General features: G+C 53.0%; 1 pseudogene; it reads left to right on the top strand.

The window, feature by feature from the left end:
* Positions 1-14,845: 14,845 nt before the first annotated feature.
* Positions 14,846-15,740, top strand: LOC116278240 (olfactory receptor 4C11-like; annotated as a pseudogene).
* The last annotated feature ends 3,629 nt before the right edge of the window (positions 15,741-19,369 follow it).

Genomic DNA, 19,369 nt, shown 5'->3' with positions numbered 1-19,369 from the left:
CTCCACAAGCTGCTGTCCTGGGAGCTTCTGGGCCACTGTGAATGCCCCCTGGGCCCTCTTTCCCCCAACCCTGCCTCCTAGGACACCCCCAACTAGAGTCCTCTGCCAAGGAACATGGTTAACTTATGTTATTATATAGTGTCGGAATGTCTAAGTGTCTTTTATATCATTGTGACCTACACTGGGTACTGGGGGCGGGGGCGATGGACACCCTGTTCCTGAGCCAGGCCCCTCCTTCTGCCTGAAACAGACCCTTGGACCCTTGGGGCCCCTGATGCCACCAAGTCATCCCACTGTCCCTCGGCCACCAGGTGCCCCTGCCAAGACCCCACCCTCCCTGCAGAGTGTGTCAGCAGTGGCCTTTCCCTTGGGTGGGGGTGGGGGTGGCACTGTGGTCCAGGCGGGATGGTGGTGGCCGAGGCGCTGCGTGTCCCTGCAGTGTCCCACACCAGGAGAGCTGGCGGGTTTCTGACAGGCTGTGTCTGGCCTCCCTGGGAGGGGAGTGCTCAGCTCCAGTAAAGCTGGAATCAGAGGACTGAGTGTGTGTGGAGCCCCTGCGATATCTCGCCCCTGGGAGGGGGGACACAGGAGCTATCTCCCTCCAGGACATACCCCCAACCCCCCCAGCCCTCATGTGGCTCCCGCCCTTCTAACTTCCTCACCCCTCTGTGGGCTGGGCTGGGCTGGGCCATGCTGATGGTCCTTTCTGCTCCACCCTCCCCCACTCCTCACACCTTTCCCAGGTCCCATGGGTGAGGGTGGTCTTGGGGGACACAGGGAAATCTTATCCCACCTGCCTCCAGCGACTCGTGGGGGCTAGGCCCAGACACTGAGGCCGCCTTAGACAGCCTGGGTCAAGCTGCAGGGACGGGAGGCCCTTGGCCTGGTGCCGTGGGGCTGGATGGGGGCTGCTCTCAGAAGAAGGGGAAGCCCGGGGGTGGGCAACCCACAGCCAGGAGGCCCCAGCCCCAGCTGTCTCCCTCTGTGCCTCCCTTCCCCTTCTGCCCCCAGCTGGGCTCTGGCCTCAGGGTCCCTGTGGGTCTGTCCCATTGAGGCTTGTGGGTTTTGACTCAAGTGCCCCCTGAGGGGTGCCCCTTGTCCTCTCCAGGTGTGGGAAGGCAGCCAGAGGCTCCTGGGAACTCAGCGGCCCCTAGCTGACCACCAGGCCTAGGTGCTTCTCCCCAGAGGCCCGGCCTCTGCCTGCAGTAACCGTGTGAGCAGGAAGGATGAATGGCAGTCCAGCCGGGGGCCGGAAGGCTTGTGGTGGGGCCTGTTTGGCCACTGCCCACTGTCCAGGCAGCCTGGCATCAGGCAGAACCGCTGATCAAACAGCCCCTGCCTGCCTGGGCACCCATGGAGCCTGGCCTCAAACCCAGGTCTCAGCAGAGGGGCCACCAGGCAGGCTTTTGGAGGAAGTCGCACCTTTCCAGGCTGCGGTGCGGGGGAGATGGACGAGAGCCCAGGGCTTGGAGACCAGGTCCTGCCCTGCCCTGCCCTGACACCAGGCACCACAGCCTCTGCTGCGGCCCTCCCCACGTGTGGCCTCAGTTTCCCGTCTGGGAGCGGGAGGTGGCTGGGGCCAGGACTCGGTGGTCGACAGGGTTGGTGGGGCCTGAGCCAGGCGGGGGCCGGTAGTTTGGCAGGAGGCCCCTATTCCCCACGAGATGGTGAGCAAACCCGCGGTGGTGGCTGCAGCGGAACACCGGGATCCGGCCACTCCCGCAGGGCCAGGACTGAGGAAGGAGCTCCGAGAATGCCCCAGCCCCTGTGCCCAGGCTGCACTTATTTTTGGCTTCAGTTCAACCCCAGCCCCGGCCTCCTGGGGCCGCCTAGCCCATCCTCCAAGGGGTCCACCCTGAGATGTTGAGTCTACACTGCCTGGCCCATCCTGGGGGCCCACCCGACCCCCAGCCCTCTGAGGCTAATGAAGCATTTCCCCAGGCGGCACTGCACCCCCAAAACGCTGGCTCATTCTTCCAGAGTGTCACCTGGGCCCCTCGGCTCTCAGCTGGCCCCAGGCACGCCAGGTGCCTTCCAACCTCTTGAGTTTGCCCAGGATGTACCTCCTCCAGACTCGCCTTCCCACTGTGCTCCAAGACAGCATAGGATCACTGAGGCAGGAAGGGTCACGAGGGCTTCCCCGGTAGGATGTGGGGACACTAGCACGGAGAGTCTGGTGTTCTGGGAGTGCGTCTCTGTCACCCGTTCATTCATTGACTTGTTTATTCACTCATTCAGCCTTGCTGGAGGCCAGGCCCTGGTCTGGCCCCTGGGGACAAGGGGTGTTCATGGCACCTCCAGGGGCTCCAGATCTTTGTCCCACTCCTGCCCTAAGAAGGCAGTCCCTTCTGGGGGTGCAACTGCTGACTGAGGCAGCCTGGGAGACAAGAGAGGGCTTTGGACCTGCTCTTCCGGACCTCTGAGCCTCAACATCCCCCTCTGTAGAATGGACACAGGGGAGTAAGCTCTGTCTGGCCAGGCCCAGGTTCCCTCTTTCTCAGTCTGGAGGACACCCCTGCCCACACTCTGCTGTCAGGCTGAGTTTTGCATCGCGGGGGGTCCCACCCTGTCCCTACACAGGGCTACCCAGGCAGACCACTCAGTTGCTGCCTCGTGGCCAGAGCTTACAGGGGGCCCTGTGGCTGTGGTGGGCAGAAGCTCTCTCCTTGCTGTGGCCTTCAAAGTCCTTCCCGACCCTCTGCCTCATCTCCTACAGCCAACCTCTACCGAGCCCCCACGCTCAGCCCCCGGCCCTGCCGGCAAGCCTCCCCTCTCCCGAGCAGCCCATCTCACCCCCCCCACAGCCTCTGCTCCTGCTGCGCCCTCTGCCTGGGATGCCCTGTCCTCCCCCCTCTTTCCCCTAATGCCCACCTTCCCCAGCAAGCTCACCAGGGATCCTGCCCTCCCTCACCCTCTGTCCTGGCTCTCATCCTCACGGGCAGAAGTCTCACTGCTGTGACTGCCCTGCCCCTGCCTCCAGCAGGCTGAGGGCCCCCGGAAGAGAGCAGGGAGCACTGCTCCTCACCACGCCAGTCACCGGGTCTGGTCCACGGGCACCCACAACCTGCACAACACCCCTTCCTCAGATAGGTCAGGGCTAACTCTAATTTATAGATGGGAAATGCAGGCACAGAGAAGAAAGGATTCTGTTCAAGGTCACACAGCTGGTGAGAAGCAGAACCAGGATTTGAATTCAGGCCTTCTGGTGTCTTCCTTCTACCCAAGTCAGAGGCCTCCTCCCCAAGGGGAAATGATGCCCCGGGGCTCTGTCCGAGGCCGCACAGAGGTGAGTGGGCAGAGGCCGCCAAGGTGGGTCTTGGGGAGGGGTGATAGCAACACTTATCTTCTACCAAAGGCAGAACAGGGAAGACGGGGTTAAACGTCGGCAGGTGGGGTCTGGGTCAGACACCTGGGTGAACTTCATGACTCCCAGAGCTGGAAGGTGGGGAGGGGTCAGGAGGACGGGGTTGTGGGCCTGGTAGAGGGAAGAGGGGACTGTGGTCTGGTTTGGGCGCACCAGGGGCAGGTGGAGCTGTGGTTCAGGGGGCCTGAGGGGCCCAGGATGGGGAGGAGAGGCGAGTGGGGGCTGGAGCTGCTGGCCCCCAGGCAAACGGTGAAAGTGGTCCCCTGGGCAGAATAGCCAGTGCAGCTTGTGGGAGGCAGCCCTGGAGCAGGACATCCGGGAGCCAGGACGCTCAGCTGGACATCAGCTTGGATCTCCCCCACCACCGGCCCTGTCCTTCCCTCCTCTCCCTCTGACCTTGTGCCCACCTTCCTTCTCTGTGATGCCACCTCCCTGCTCAGCAGGCCCCTGGGCTTGCATGACCTGGGGACTCAGAGCTGCCTGCCTGGGCATCCCGGACCCTTGGGAATCAGAACTCATAGGTCTTGGAGGGCCGGGGGTGTCACAGGCCTGGCATCCATGGCGGTGCCCAGCAGAGGCCTGAGAGGTGGGCAGCTGGTCCACAGAAGTCCTTGGTGAGGGGAGCTCAGGGCCCGCCTGCAGCTTGCCCTGGGGGAACACTGCTTCTAGGGTATCGGGGTGAGCAGCGCTCGGGCCAGAACTGTGTGCCCCGTTCCCCTGGCTGGCTTGTCCTCTTCTGGTCTGGACTCCATGCCCCCCTGAGCACAGCTGCAATCCTCAGTCTCCTGGGATGCTGGAGAATGGAAAGCCCTCGCAGCCTCGCGAGGAAGCAGCTCAGATGTAGGCAATGCCGGCCCAGTATCAGGAGTCCTCTTCCTCCACCTGCAGGCAGAGGCTGGTGGCCAGCAGGGCGGCCAGGGCTGGGCCACTCTCCAGGGGCTGGACATAGGTGGCCTTGCTGGTCCCCCATAGGTGGCCAGCCCACCCACCCTGCAGCCCGAGGGTGGCCTCTAGGACCCCAGTCCTTCTGGACTGGCCCAGTGGGAGGGAGCCTCTTGCGGGCAACACTGGGCAGGATCCCTGTGGATGCGTCTCCACTGTCTGCAGCTCTGGAAGCCCCCTGCCCGAGCTGCTGGGGCCGGGCTGCTGCTGGGGCCATTCTGCTGCCCTGCCGTGTGCTGCACCCCGCAGCCCCAGAGTGGGTGGGGGGCTTTGCCCAAGTCCCTCCCCTGGTTTCTGGCTCAAACCCTCACTTCAGGCTACTGAACCTGCTTTCCCACCCAGCAGGATGGGAGAGCACATCCGACCATCCCCACATTCCTTTGTTCCCTTGTCCATCACCACTGATCTCCTCAGGGCCCAGAGCTTGGCTGGGCGTGGCGGAGCCCCAGAGCTGAGTTTGCAGTGTGGTCCTCCCTTCATAGCCCCAGGCCAGGATGGGGAACAGAAGGATGAATAACAAGTCCCTTCGCGTCCCCCTACCCCTGTCATACCCAAGGCTGCCATGGAGGGAGAAGGGGCTGGGACCTCAGAAAGGCAGGGAACCGACCTTGGGGGAACACGGGGCTGTCAGCAAAGCTTCCTGGAGGAGCTGGCACCTAGGCTGAGGAGTTAAAGAAAAGGAAGGAAAGAGTAGGGTGGGGAAGGAAGCAGGAGGGAAAGCGCTGCCTCAGGCTCAGGAATGGAAGAGAGTGGGGGTCTGGGCTTGGACTGGGGGTCCGCTGGAGGGACACGGAGTTCGCAGGGCACTGGCTTGTGCGTCTTGGGGAGAGAGGAGCTTGGAGACCTGCCCCATGTCTGACAGGTTCCAGAAGGTTCTGGAAGGACAGAAGGGAACTTTGCACTGGAGCCTGGTAGGAAAGTCTCTCAAACAAGAGTCATCAGGCTGGGAGGGGTGTGGGGAGGAGGGCTGGGCCCTGGGGCCCCTCCTGAGGCTGCTCCTCCCCGTCTCCACCCCTCCACTGGGCCTGGTGGCCAGGGTGGTCAGTTGTCCTACTCGGCTGGCTGCTCCTAAGGTGCTCATCAGACCCAGATGGGCCTGGCCTGGTGGGCACTGAGCCGGCCACCCGGGTTCCCCACAGGTCCTCCTTTGAGCTCCCAAGGCCAATGCCAGGACATTCATCTCCTGGTCAACTGGACTGGGGAGGAGTCGCCCTGCCCACTGAGGAAGTGGGGATTACCTTGTCGAAGGGTCCTGACACAGAAGGGGTGACTGACGCCAGCTTCCCCTCCTGGGTTCCCAGGGAAGAAGGATTGGTTAAATCACAACACAAACACACTGGGAGAGGGAGGGCAGCTGGCAACGACCGATCTGAGTCACCAGGACCATCTCCAGGCGGTGGGAGTGCGCCCACTGCTGGGAGGGGCACTCCCTCGTCTCACCCCAGTGGAAGGGACTGCGGGCCATCGGGGTCTGCAGTGCGGCCCCCTGAGGAGACTTTAGGGCAGCTCTAGGAGGTCCAGTGCCGGGCAGGCCTTGGGCCACGTTAGAAGGATTTTCTCACTGCCTCAGCCCCTGGAAGGAGGGAGTTCGCTGTCACTGGGGGAATTCAAGCATGGTTTAATCCCTATGTGATAAAGAAGGAGATGTGTAGCCCCCATAGCGTTCTGATTCCATGATTCTCAGATGCTGAGAGTCTGTGCTCTCTGTCTAGGGTTCTGGAAGTCTTGGTTCTGTGGTTGGAAAAGGTTCTCAGTTCTGGGCCAGGGTCCTGGGTGGGGTGGGGATGGGTGGTGTTGGGCTCTGGGGAGGCTGCCTCACCCAGGCCCTCTTCTCCTGTGCCTGACCCTGGAGTTTCCTCCCGAGGCGAGAAGCACTTTGTCTCACCCTTATTCATTTACTCCATATTATTGGACACCTCCCATGTTAGGCACCAGGGATCTAGCAAAAGTCTTGCCCACGTGGAGACGACAGTTTGGAGGGGCATAACAAAACAAACATCTATTAGAAGTGCAATAAACCCCATAAACCATAAAGTGTTTGGCATGGAAGAAGGTAATCAGGGCTAAGGAAGAGCCAGGGCAGGTTATGTAAGCTGGGTGGGTGATCAGGGTGGACCACAGTGAGACGGTTGAGCTACCACTTGAAGGAGACAAGGGAGGAAGACATTGAGGATGTTCCAGGCAGAGGGACCAGCCAGGCCAGAGGCCCGGAGGGGAGAGAATGGTGGGTTAGAGGAGCTGCAAGAGGCCGGAACAGAATGAGGGTGGGAGGGCAGAGGACAAGTGGGAAGACAGGCAGCAGGCTGGGGCGCCCATGGGCCACCGTGAGGACTTGGGCATCCCCCCGGTGACAGGCACTAGAGGTTTTCTGCAGACATTGCCGTGGTCTGCCTTCATCTCTGACAGGATTGAATAGGATCTCTCTGCTGCTGTGCAGGGTGGAATGGGATGGGGGTGGAAGCAAGGAGACAGGTCAAGAGGCTACTGCATCCATCCGGGAGAGCTGCAGTCGTGGGAGAAGCCGTGGATTCTGGGTGTATTTTTGTAGTTGATCAGGCCCTAGACAGGAACCCTGGGGAGGGGAGGGCCGGAGAAGGCCCAGGATTGCCTGGCCAGGCTGGGTACCCAGCTTCCCGTCAGGTGCAGGGGGCAGGGACTTGCCCCAGGGCACACAGGGTTGGGGAGGGACCAGGGCACAGGCCTGCCTCCTGCTTAGTGGGCCTGGCACTTCTTCACCCCTGTGGCCTGTGGGTGGAGTGGGTGGCTGGCTGATCCTTTGCTTTGTGACCCTGGCCCTCTGCGCCTCTGGAAGACAAGGCAAGAGTGCCTGTCTAGGGGCTGAGAGGAGGGTCCGGGGAGACGGCCTGTGATGCTCAGAAGACATTGTCAGCCTTTCCCTCCTCCTCACCCCCACCATCCAGTCCAAGTGAGGGGCAGAGGGTGGATGTGCCCCCCAGGCTGGCAGCCAAACAAGGGCCCTGGGACACCCCTCTGACACTCGCCCTGCTAGCCCCCTCCTTGCTGGGGAGGCTCACGGGAAGGTTAGGGGATGCTGTAGGGGTGGGTGGGCCCCTCCCCGCCACCCTCCCCCTCATGAAGGCAGTCATCTCCCTGGGGAATTCTCCCTGCCGACCGACCCCTGCCAGCCCCGACCAGAGCAGGCCCCAGTGGCCCTGGAAAGATAACAAGCCCCACCCTGGTGTGCCCACAGCTCCTTACAGTGTACAGATTTCCCTGTGACCATTACCTGGCTCAGCTCAGGCCTCAGGAGCCCCCGTCCCCATCTCCTCCTCACCTTTGGGGTCCCCCTCAGCTGGGGCCCTTCCCCCTCTCTGGTTCCTACTAGGGAGCTCCTCACCCCTTGCTGGCCCCTGACTGAGGCTGGGCCTCAGGGGCCCCGGGGGTCCTTTCTGTCTCCCTCCTCTGGGTTCTCATGCTTACAAGGTGTCTGTGATTCTGAATCTCTGTCTCCCTGGCCAGGGTGGCCATCCACCTCCTTCATCCCCCGGCTCCTGCAGGTGGCACCCAGTATCTCCCCCAAACTTCCCCTCCCCACTGACTCCCCAGGGCCACTGGGCTCCTCCTCACAGTCTGGCAGGCCCCCCTCCCTGCGGACCCCCAAGTTTACATCCCAACTCTTCCCCTGGAACGCTGCCCAGGGCACCCGGTGCTGCCAGGGCACCAGGGCACCAGGCCACCTGGCGGCACGCCTCGTAACTTCACAGACCCCTTGAACCCACCGATCATATTTCCCAGATTTGCCCTCCACCCTCGCCCACCTCCAGCCCCTCCCTCACCCCTCCTTTGAGGCCCAGCTCCCTCTGTTTCTCCCCCTCCCCCACTGGCCTCTGTCACCCCTCAGCTGGGACGTGGCTTCTTCTAGGACCCCTGGTTGTCTTAATGTTGTCTGTGCGTTGGTGAAGGGGGGTTATTATCACCACTGGGTAAAGGGGGGCTGGGACGGTGTCCAAGCCTCTCTGGGTACCCCCACCCCTGATGTGGCCCCTTGCCTGGCCAGCCCAGCGCTGACCTTCCTCCCAGGCACCTGTAATTGGCATCAGTTCTATCATCACTTTCTGATACCTCTGTGCTCCCATCCCCAGCAGTTAAGTCAGAATTTGTCAGGAGACCTGGAGTGCCAGACTAAGCCTGGCACAACCAGGCGGGTGGGGCAGGAATCCCCTTGGGGACATGAGATGCTCCTATTTTTAGCCTCTGGGAGAAAACTAAACCCCAACACACACAACAGGCAACACAAACATCTGTTTTTATTCCTCAGAGGGCTCGGCTGGTGGGTTTGGGGCCCGCCGCACACGCTGGGCTGAGCCACTCCAGCTCAGCGGAAGCCTTGCATGTCCCCACACACCCCAGCCAGCACTCCCTTCCGTGGCCCCCACCCTGAGATCCGGACCTCCCAGGTCCCCACCCACCAGCGCGGTCCCCTCCGGAGCCGGAACCGGGGAGCGCGCAGCTTCCCACCTCCAGCCTCCTGTCCAGGCACCACACCACTCTCCCTGCTGCAGCCGCAGGACCCTGGGAGCACCTCCTCTGTGGACGTCTCCCCTGCTCAGGATCACCTGGCACCCTCAGGCTGGCCCTCCATCAGCCAGGTCGGGGGCAGACATCCTCATATGGGGGTTCCACTCTGGTCTGGTCAGCTCCTGCGCTGCGTCCCGGGCATGAGGAACACACTTCGAGGTGCTCACACCCTAGGGGAGGTGCAGGGACGTCTGCACTGCACTGAGGATGCCGCCCAGGCTTCCTTGGCGGCTGGGAAGGGGGCAGGGCCCTTTCTCCTGGGGCCGCTTGAATGACCACAGTTGGGTGGCTTCACCCAACAGACATTTAGCCCCTCACACTTCTGAGGCCTGAAGTTCAAAGTTGAGGTGTGGGCAGGGCTGCCTCCCTCGCAGGGTCTAGGGGAGGATGCTTCCTGGCTGTTCCTGTGCCTGGTGGCTGCCCGCATCCCTGGCTTGTGGCCACATCACACTGGCCTTGTAGGCCAGCATCTTCCCACCTCTCTCTGATACGTCTTCAGGTGGCCTGCTCCCCTGTGTGTGTCCCAGCCCCTCTGCTCCCTCTCAGAAGGACACCTGTGATGGCGTTTAGGGCCCACAGTCAATCCAGGGTAGTCTCCCATCTCGAGATCCTTCCCTTAATCACACGTACTGTTTAAGGAAACACTTATGAGCTCGGCACTAGGACCTGGACATCTCTGAGGCCTCTATTCATCCCGCTACACCGGACTTCTCAACGCTCCCCAGAGGCAGCTCCTTCTGAGGAGAGGGCAGGGTGTTGGGGCGCACAAGGCGGAGCATGGCTGCTGCAGCCAGAATTTGGGTTTTGGGGGAGAACTGCAGAGGTGACGACTGTGTCCCAGGCCACCAGATGTGACTGCTGGCTGGCTGGTGAGGACCACCCTGGGGTGGAGTGGGCCTGGCACCTCGGTTCACACTTGCGGGCTGTGCACCAACCAAGAAGCACTTGTCTGAGGCTGGTCGGGGTCAGCATGGTCCCCGGCTCCAAGGGCCCTCCATCCTGAGCGCCAGCAGAGCCTTGGTGAGGCGTGAACGTCCAGTAAGCCGTGGCTCTTATCAGTCTCCTGACTCTGCTCTGTCCCTGCCCAGCCCTTCCTGCCCAGGACTGTCTGGTTCACCTCCGTCTTCCTCAGGGGCTGCCCAAGACCCCTGGAATCCCTCCTGTCCTCCGATCTGCCTCTGGGGCGGGGGACATGCCCTCTGCCTGGGACAGTCTCCTGAAGACCTCCGAGTGGCTGCCCTGTTGCTTTGAGTCTCAGCTTGGCGGTCACCAGCTCAGAGAGACCCTCCCAGGCTCTAAATTGCAGCGGCCACCCAGTCACTGTCCGTCCCATCGCCAGACCTCGCTTGTCCCCCAGGCTTTTGGTTGGTTCCTCTGGCACGTACGCCCCAGGGAGGGGACCACCGCTGGCTTGTCACCACCACAGCCCAGGATACAGTGATGTTTGCTGACCCAGTCAATGGATGGATATTTTCCAGACGTTGGTTCAATGAGAAAATGCCGCAAATAACAGAAAACAACACCCAACAGCAAAAGCAAACCGGCGAGCGGGACGAATCCAGCCAGACCGTTCCAGCGACGCTGGGACACGGTCCGCCCCTCCCCCTGGGCCCAGGCCCTGGCTGGGTTCAGGTTGTTACAAGACTAGGAGTTCGGGCGGAGCTTTTGTCCGGCGAGTGCATCTGCTGGGCTCCCGCTGTTGCCCGGCTGCCCTGTGAACAGAGCAGTAAGTGCTGGCTCCAGGGACTCTCCGGGCTGGGGGACCCTGGCGAGGCCCTCAGCCCGTCCTCAGGGTCCACGAGGTCTTTCTGGGAGAGGAAACGAGGCTGGACATCCTTCTGTCACGTCCAGGAGCCAAGCACAGCCTAGGGCTCAGCGATTACTTTTGAGTCAAATCAAACAGAATATTCAGGTGAGATCTCGCCACACAGAACTCCAGGGAGTGTTTGAATCCCAAACCCTCTTCCCCCGACAGCCAGCGTGTTTGCAGGGAGGAGTGTGTGGGGCCTGAACCACTGGTGTGGCCGACTCGAGGGGCAGCCACAGACCAGCAGTGCTTTCCCACTCACACATTTTTTCCAGGTTGGGGCAGAGAAGGGAGGACATCGGGATGTGTCCCCTGTAGCCCTGGGCTCAGGGCAGGGGCTCCTGACCCTCCGACCCACCTCTGCGGAGCAGCACTGCTGTGATGGGTTTTACAAGCTGGGGTTCCACAGAAGGCTTAGTTTGACAAAAGGGCTCTGCTACTCAGAATGTTGGAACACCATGAAGGGAGTCCTACTCCACGATTCACGCGTGAGGCTCAGAGAGGGACATCGTCTGCCCCGGGCCAGACAGTCTGCACGGGTCCCCTGGCCCCTGGGCTCCCCCCAAACAAAGGCTCCCTGAAGCTGGGCTCTTAGCTTCTGCAAACCCATGGGGTGGCCTGGTACGGAGCAGCCCAGCACCCGTCCCATCAGCCTGCACTTGGCCTGGGACCCAGACGGAAGTCCCTGCCGAGAGCCAAAACCAGGAGGTTCTGTGCTCCAAGGTTCCTACTTGCAACTCACGTGAAAGACAAGCCCCAGAAATGCTTCGAGAGCATCTAGGCGTGTGAATTAGCCACTGAGGTCGCGGGTCGGGGCGGGCGGCACAAGGCAGCTTTGTTGCTGGGTGCAGGCTGGCTCACCTGGGGTGATGGGGGTGATCCACCTGCTGTTTCCCGGGAGGCCTGGTGCTCTGTTGCCATGTGGAGGGGGGAGGTCCAGACAGAGCCAGGCAAGTCGGCGAGTCCACCTGTGCCCCATGGGGGAGCCTCGTGGTTGGTGGATCTCAGGAGGGCAATGGTGCAGCCCACCAGCCAACATCACCGTGACCCCAGTCCTCTTGGTTGGACCCTGCTGGGTGAGAAAGGCTTGGTCCTGCCTGATTGAGCTGCCCAGAGAGGAGACCAGACCAAGATCCAGGGCCCAGAGAGAAGGTCCTGGGGGAGGCAGGGCAGTGGGACTCAGAGGGCCAACCCCAGATTTCTGAGGCTGAATTCAACTTTTGAGATCTGACTGGCAGAGATGGGGAGGGGCTTCCAGAGCCAAGGCCAAGGGCCGGAAAGCTCAGGGAGCTCACAGCTCAAGGAGAGCAGACAAGAACAGACATTCTTGCTTCTTGCTTTGTTACTGATACCAGGGGAAGGATTTCGATCTTCTACCGTTGAGTGTGGTGTTAGCCTTGGCTGTTCCATAGAAGCCTGGTGAGGGCCAGGTGGACAACGTTATCTTCTACAGCTGCTTGTGGATGTTTTTGTTATGAAAGAGTATTATTGCATTTTTTCAGATACTTTTCTGCATAAATTATAATCATATGGGTTTTTTCCCCTTCATTCTGTTAATATGGTTTATTACATTAATTGATTTGCATGTGTTGAACCATCTTGCATTCCTGGGATAAATCCCACTTGGTCATGATGTTATCACATTAGGTGCGAGGCCCTGTTCTCGGGGCCCTGGCCGGACTGAAGCCCCTCTGGCTTCGTCAGGGAGTTCTCTCCTACTTCCAGTTCGCACTGGAAGGGTCCCCTTCAATTATTAAACTTGAATAAGAAATATGAAAAAGAAAAATCCAAAGCAAATTAATATAAACATATTTTTATTTTTAAATCCACTTCTTAAGGTATAATTTACATACAGTAGAATGCACCATTTTAAAACGTACAGTAGATCACTTTTGACAGAGGTACACACTCATATAAATGCCACCACATGGTAGGAGGTTGCTAACTTTATTCTTCTACTCAAAGGACCAGATTTTGGCTTTTTTGTGTATTCTCTTCATATTTATATTCTATTTTTTTACCTTCTGTTCTTTATTATTTGGCATCATTATGTGGTTCCTTCTGAAGTTGTAAGTATGGTTCATATATTTCTATAATTATTTATTTATTAATTCAACAAATGTTTATCAACCACTTAAAATATGCCTGATGCTATCCTAGGCCCTGGAGATTTAACGGGATTTTTTTGAAGACACAAATCCCTGTGTCTTTATAAATTGTCTTCTAGTGCCTACACCAGAAAACAGAATGAGTAACCCAGCTGTGCGCCATGTTAGAGAATGGCAAGTGCTAAGGGTAAAAGTTAAGCAGAGATGGAGGAGTAGGAGTCACAGAATGCTGGTGGGTGGGAGCTGCAATTCTGGGAAGTCAGAAAAGTCGTTACTGAGAAGACACATTTCAATAATAAGCAGAAGTAAGTGAGGAGGTGGCCATGCCTATTTAAGGAGGAAGAACAGTTAAGACACAGAAAACAACCTTCCAAAGGTTCTCAGGCAGGAGGATGCCTGATGTCCGGTAGAAAGTTACAGGAACAATGGTGTAAGTGTCACAAACAATTGTTAGAGCCGAACCCTATAGAATGAGATGACACGAGTGGAGATGTGGTGAAGGAAGCCATTTGGTGGGATTGTTGCTGAACTTCAGCCTCTGAGCCCCCATTCGCAAATTGAAACTCAGAGACAGAGTTTGGATAAAGCTGGCAAAACAGCTTTATTTCCATACCAGGCAAAGGAGGTGACAGTCGGCTGGTGCCTTTAAGACTGTGAGCCCAACGTGGAGAAGGTGGCTGAGGGCTTTTTGGTGAAAGGCCAAGGAGCAATGCGCCTGGTAAGAGTCAGGGCAAACCCGGAGCTGTGTTTTCTTCTTTGATGCAATCATGCGGGTGTCAGGGGAAATCTGGTGATTTAATTTATTTTGTTTTTAATTTTATTTAATAATTTGTCCCTGATTTCTGATACCCATTTTGATGATAAATCAGTTCTGGCCTTACTGAATCTGTGTTATATATTTTCTGGATCAAGAGTCAAAAGCATAAAGTCACTCCAAGTAACTTATGAAATTTTGATTTGTTATTTATACTTGCTAAATAGGTAATTTCATTATGGATGCTCTTTAACTACATGGAAAAGGCTTTAAAGTTAAAAAGGAAAATCAGAAAATATAATAATATTATAGGATGATTGAAATTATATAGATATGTTTGTATATAAGCAGAGAATAAAGTAAAACAATGAGAACTATTTGTAGGTTGAAATTCTGAAATATGCTTTTAAAATATGTTTCAGAGAGAAAAACTGGAAGAACACAAACTTCTGAAGCCAGTGGTAGGAGAATTGGCTATGAGAGAGGACATGACAGAAGTTATAGAAATGCAAGAAGTAGCACAACAGGCTAGATCGATAGGAGGTGAAGCTTCATACCACGCACCTTTTATAAGTAACGGGTTTTTTCAAACACAGAGCGGTTTTCCTCAACATTGCTGCCTCAGTGATTTACCCAAATAGCTTACGTGCCCTAACTGGCAATGGAGGTAAAATTACAGCCACAATAAGCCTAAAGATGGAAAAAATATTTTTTTCTTAAGGCATAATTCAACTAAGATACTGAGGAAGTCAGGAATCATGACTGCAAACTGGTGTCCAAATCAAGAAATGTATTTGCTTAGGAGAGAATCTCCAAAAGTGTCATTTCTAAATTATATAGAGATATTATTTTTCAATAATTGAGATGCATATACATTATATGCACATATATATCCTATACACATGTATATGCTTACTAAAATATCTATTAGAATCTCTAACTGTCATATGAGGAAAGAGCTTCAAGACATTAAAGTGACCTGATCAAGATTGTAAAGCCAAGTCATTAGTTCTCAGACCTTTGCAGAGGGAACAATCACTTGTGGGCTTTTTTTTTTTTTTTTTTGCCAAAAAATGTCTTGGTCCACATAGGAAGACCTTGAATCAATGCACATGGTTAAAGCATAAATGTCAACATTAAAAAAAAAATGTTTCCCACGTTAGTGTAATTATGAAAACTTTGAGAAACAGAGTTACAGTGTTGATGGAATTAGAAATATGAAAGTTGTAATTCAGAGTCCAAATACACTGTTGTTGCAAGTCACCATATCCCCAGTTTTCTTTGCAGATGAATCATTTCTCAGCCATGTCTGCCTTATATTCAGTGTAACCATGGAGATGAACAGCCGTGTGAATGAGTTCATTCTATATGAGTTAACACGAGATATATTAAGGGAGAAAGTAGTATTCGTGATCTTGCTTGTATACCTCACAACTCTGTTGGTGAGCTTCCTAATTGTGATGACCATAAGACATAGCCAGACACTTGGGAGCCCCATGTACTTCCTCCTTTTCTGTTTATTCTTTGCTGATTCTTGTTTGTCAACAACCACTGCTCCTAGATTGATTGTAGATTCTATACCTGAAAAGAAATTCATCTCCTACAATGAATGCATGACCCAGATCTTCGCAAGTCACGTGTTTGGGTGCATGGAGATCTTGGTGCTCACTCTTATGTCCTTTGATCACTATGTGGTCATTTTAAGCTCCTGAGATACACAACCATCATGATCCAATGCGTCTGTGCTGCATTGGGTGGGGTCTTGTATCCATTCTTCAACACAGATCCTCTTGGCTCTGAAATTACCCTTCTGTGGGCCCAATGTTATCAGTCACTATTTCTGTGATATGCAGCCTTTGTTGAAACTTGCCTGCACCAACACTTATGTCATCAATCTACTCATTTTGTTTAACAGCGGGGCCATGTGCATGGTGAGTTTCACAGTGCTGCTTATCTCCTATGTTTTCATCTTACTTCTCTGAGTAATCAGACTGCAGAAGGAAGAAGGAAAGCCCTCTCCACCTGCACCTCCCACAGTATTGTTATCATCTTGTGCTTTGAACCGTGTGTATTCACATGCACTTGACCTCTATCTGTATTTCCAATGGACAAGATAGTGGCTGTGTTTACACTATTGGGACACCCTAACTCAACCGTCTGATTTATACTCTGAGGAAAGCAGAAGTCAAAACTTCAATGAGAAAGTTATGGTGCAACAAACTCTGACTTGAGATGGCAAAGAGCAGAAGAAGCCAATTGCTAATTCTGTCACAGTTTAAATAAAATGGATTGATAGAAAAGACAAAATGTTCTCACTCCGATGTGGACAATGGAATCCTCTTCCAGTGGGAGCTTCGGGGGAGCAGGCAGACTGAGCGCAGAGCAAAGCCAGCGTGACAGACCGTTAAGCGCAGTCATGTTTGTGAAAGCACAACCCTTTCCTGCGCGTCTGCGGTTTGCGTCGATAGCGCTGCTCTTTTGAAGCTTGTGAGCCAGATCCTGTTGTCTCCATAGTTTGCGTTTTTGATTTTTGTATTAATTTGCTTTGGATTTTTCTTTTTCATATTTCTTATTCAAGTTTAATAATTGAAGGGGAAGAGCATGAATTGCTTCAGGTAACATAGATATCCTCTCCTTAAAAACCACACTTTCAATAAACCAAAAAGTAGCAAAAGATAGTTTTGTTGGCAGGTGGACAGCCATAAAAGAGGTCGTGTAATATTATTTTGTTTCATTTTAAGTAAACAAAGAGAAGGTTTGGAAAAAAAAAAAGAGAGAGTAAAGATTTGGGGACTTAAAGACAGGAAAGCAGCACTTGACAAGATATATTCATTAGATCAGATCGTCGCCTCGGAGGTTTATCATTTTCATCCGTTGTTTCCAGACCCTCCTGGACCATCCTACCTCTTTGATTAAGGGGTACATCACAGTAGAGGAAGCTATTTCCGTTTATAAATCCTTAAGTTTTACTTTCACCTGTTCAAATTTTAACCACTTCAAATACATTTGGAAATATATTTGGTGCCAAAAGCCTTCCAATTTTTTTTCTCTGGATAAATAAACATCTGCATCTCTCTCTTATGCTCCTATATTACTATGTGGATTTTCATATACACATAATTAATTGAATAAGGCAATCCTGGATTATATATTATTCCTGCTCTGTAATCTGATCATTTAAACAAGTTTTCGCTTGTGTTATTTCATTTGACCTGCACATTTAATTTTTTTGCAAGGTAAGTGTGGCCATTTGCTTTGTCCTTTTCTAAGTACAAAGTCTGATTTGTGCTGCAGGAGTTTTACCTAAGACAGGTGAGAACTAGAAAAGGATGTGACTAGATAGCCTTCCTCTCTAGCATTCGTGCTACATGTCATGTAAAATATTAAATACAAATCATCACATAGATTGCATCTTAGAAAAGAAATCCTGAGCCTTCAAAAAAGGATGATAATTGATACCTTAAATTTCTGTCCTGACTTCAAAATCAAGTTCTTTAAACTGCATGTTGGGGCCAATATCAAAGCAGAAAATAAATGCCTAAATAAATCATACTGAAGAGGAAGAAAGAAACAAAGATTAGATAAAGTCAGAACAAGAGAGAGGAGAGTGAGCAGACACGAAGGAAAGAAGAGCCAGGGGACAGGATACAGAAAGATATAGTGAGGGGAGGTGAGCAAAAAATGGAAGAGCCAGTAGTTTGACCCAAGATTTCATCACAAAGTTCAGCTTCTTTCTCCCTGACCCACCACACCATCACTTTCCCAAAAACCAAGCCAGGAATGTGGTCATAAGAGAAAGGTTGTCAAAAGTCCTGAAAACCCAAGTGTGTAGAAAGTACAGTACTATCATGGACTTTGTCCCAGAAACATCACCACTGACTTAGAACTTCATATGGGAGGATTCCCAGGATAGAAACTTCTGCCACACTGGCCTCAATGCCATGGTGCAATCATTGCCTTGCTTTTGAGCAGAGATGCTTGGGAAACAGTGTACTTTTACACGGAGGTCGGGGTTCTTAGGAACGCTGGACCACCATGACCCTTCACTGGTGACAATACCGCCCAGGAGCTCCTCTGTTTGTCAGAAGACACCCTGAGCAAAGATTCTAAGGCAGAAATCTTGAGAAGACAATTGGAAGAATTTCAGACAGATTGAATCACTCACTTCTTTTCTGAGGACCAAATAGATGACTTCCAATCAAGTGTATTTTTCATATCTTCAACTTTAATTGACTTACATGGTGAATTATATGAAGTCTGAATGAAATACACAAACTACACTTCACTGAGATTTATCAGTGCCTTCTACCACAAGAGGTTATGGGACGTATGGAGTTTTGGGGAAAGAAACTCTGCACGTGGCCATACTTCTCAGGTGTCTCCCCAGAAGCCCTGGGTCAGAGAACAACAGTGTCTGTACTGGAGTAGACAGAAGGGTCATGTAAAATGGAGCAAATTTCTTAATTTGGTTCTTGCATACTTTATGGAGAAAACTATTTCTGTGTTCTGAGAAAAAAATGTTTATCAAGCCATCTGTCTTCCCACAATACCTGTTTTTGGAAAATCATGAGTTTAAGTGTTTTCTTTTTGCTACATTGGACATTAATTGTAACTCCCACAAAGGTTTACATTTCCTAAGACAGGGCTTCAGCCTCAGGAGCTCCAAGTAAACTATTTCTCCCAGCCCAGTCCCAAAGGATATTCCATGAGCTACCTAGTTCAGACAGTCCAAGCGCAAAAGCAAACTTTGGGTCAATTAGCTAAACTCCAACCCCTATGACTTGATATGAGGAAAATGCTCCCTTCTCTGTAGGATTTCCTTAAGCCCATCTCTTCTAGAGGCATGGAAGCCTTTGAAGCCACTTAAAGACTCAGATAAATGAAATGTGTGGTAGACTTGAGTCCTGGCCTCACCACTGCTATGTGAATTTAAGCCAGTTTCTCAACCTCTTGAATTTCCTATTTTCTGTTTGTAAGAAACATATAGTAATAATCAATATTTATTTTATATTATTAATGTTCCATTTTTACATTTCTTATCTATGTTTTTAAAGCAATGTAGAGAGTAAGACAAGAAGGAAGGAAAATGAATGGAATTCTTGAATACTTTGTCTTACGTATTTTTCTTTCTTTAAAGAGTATTCTATTTTATTTTATTTTACTATTTTCCCTTAATTCAGAGGATTGAACCCAGGACCTCATGCACGCCGAGCACACACTCTACCGCTGGGTTATGTCCTGCCCCACTGACCCACCCCTGCTTTTTCTTTTTCTTTTTTTCTTTTTTTTTTTAAAGATATGTCCTTCCACTTGCAGGAAAAAGAATTAGATCTTTGCTTTTGGATGGTTACAAGCTATTCAAGGTGAGAGAGATTACATTACAAAAGTGCTTTCTTACCCAGGAGACCATGTTACAACCCAGCACTCTGGTCTAAGAACTGCCTGCAAGGTGTGACATGGCCTTCAATGACGGTGAAGTGAGAGGTCCAGGGTATGTTTAGGTGGAAGGGGAGAGCTGGGGACAGACACTGAGGTTGGAGTATGCCATGGATGGATTGCACCATGCTCTGCACAGTTGCTGCAGGGCTAGTGGCAGCTAGCAAGCCCAGGTGTCTCAGAGAAACATTGTAGAGAAAGTAACATTCCAATGCCTGGCCTTTATTTGTTGCAAATGTATGGGAAGAATCTGAGGACGGGTTTTTGGTGTGTCACTTAACGTATTTGAGTCTCAGCTTCGCCATCAATTAAATGCGAATATGAAGACTTAGTTTTAAAAACTTTTTATAAATACTAAAATGTATAACATATGAAAAGAAAGAATGCCTAACTCAGAAATAGTACAGAAAAAATATTTA

This window comes from Vicugna pacos, chromosome 2, assembly GCF_048564905.1.
Source record: "Vicugna pacos chromosome 2, VicPac4, whole genome shotgun sequence".
Classification (NCBI taxonomy): domain Eukaryota; kingdom Metazoa; phylum Chordata; class Mammalia; order Artiodactyla; family Camelidae; genus Vicugna; species Vicugna pacos.
This window is presented reverse-complemented; position numbering and strand designations above follow the sequence as displayed.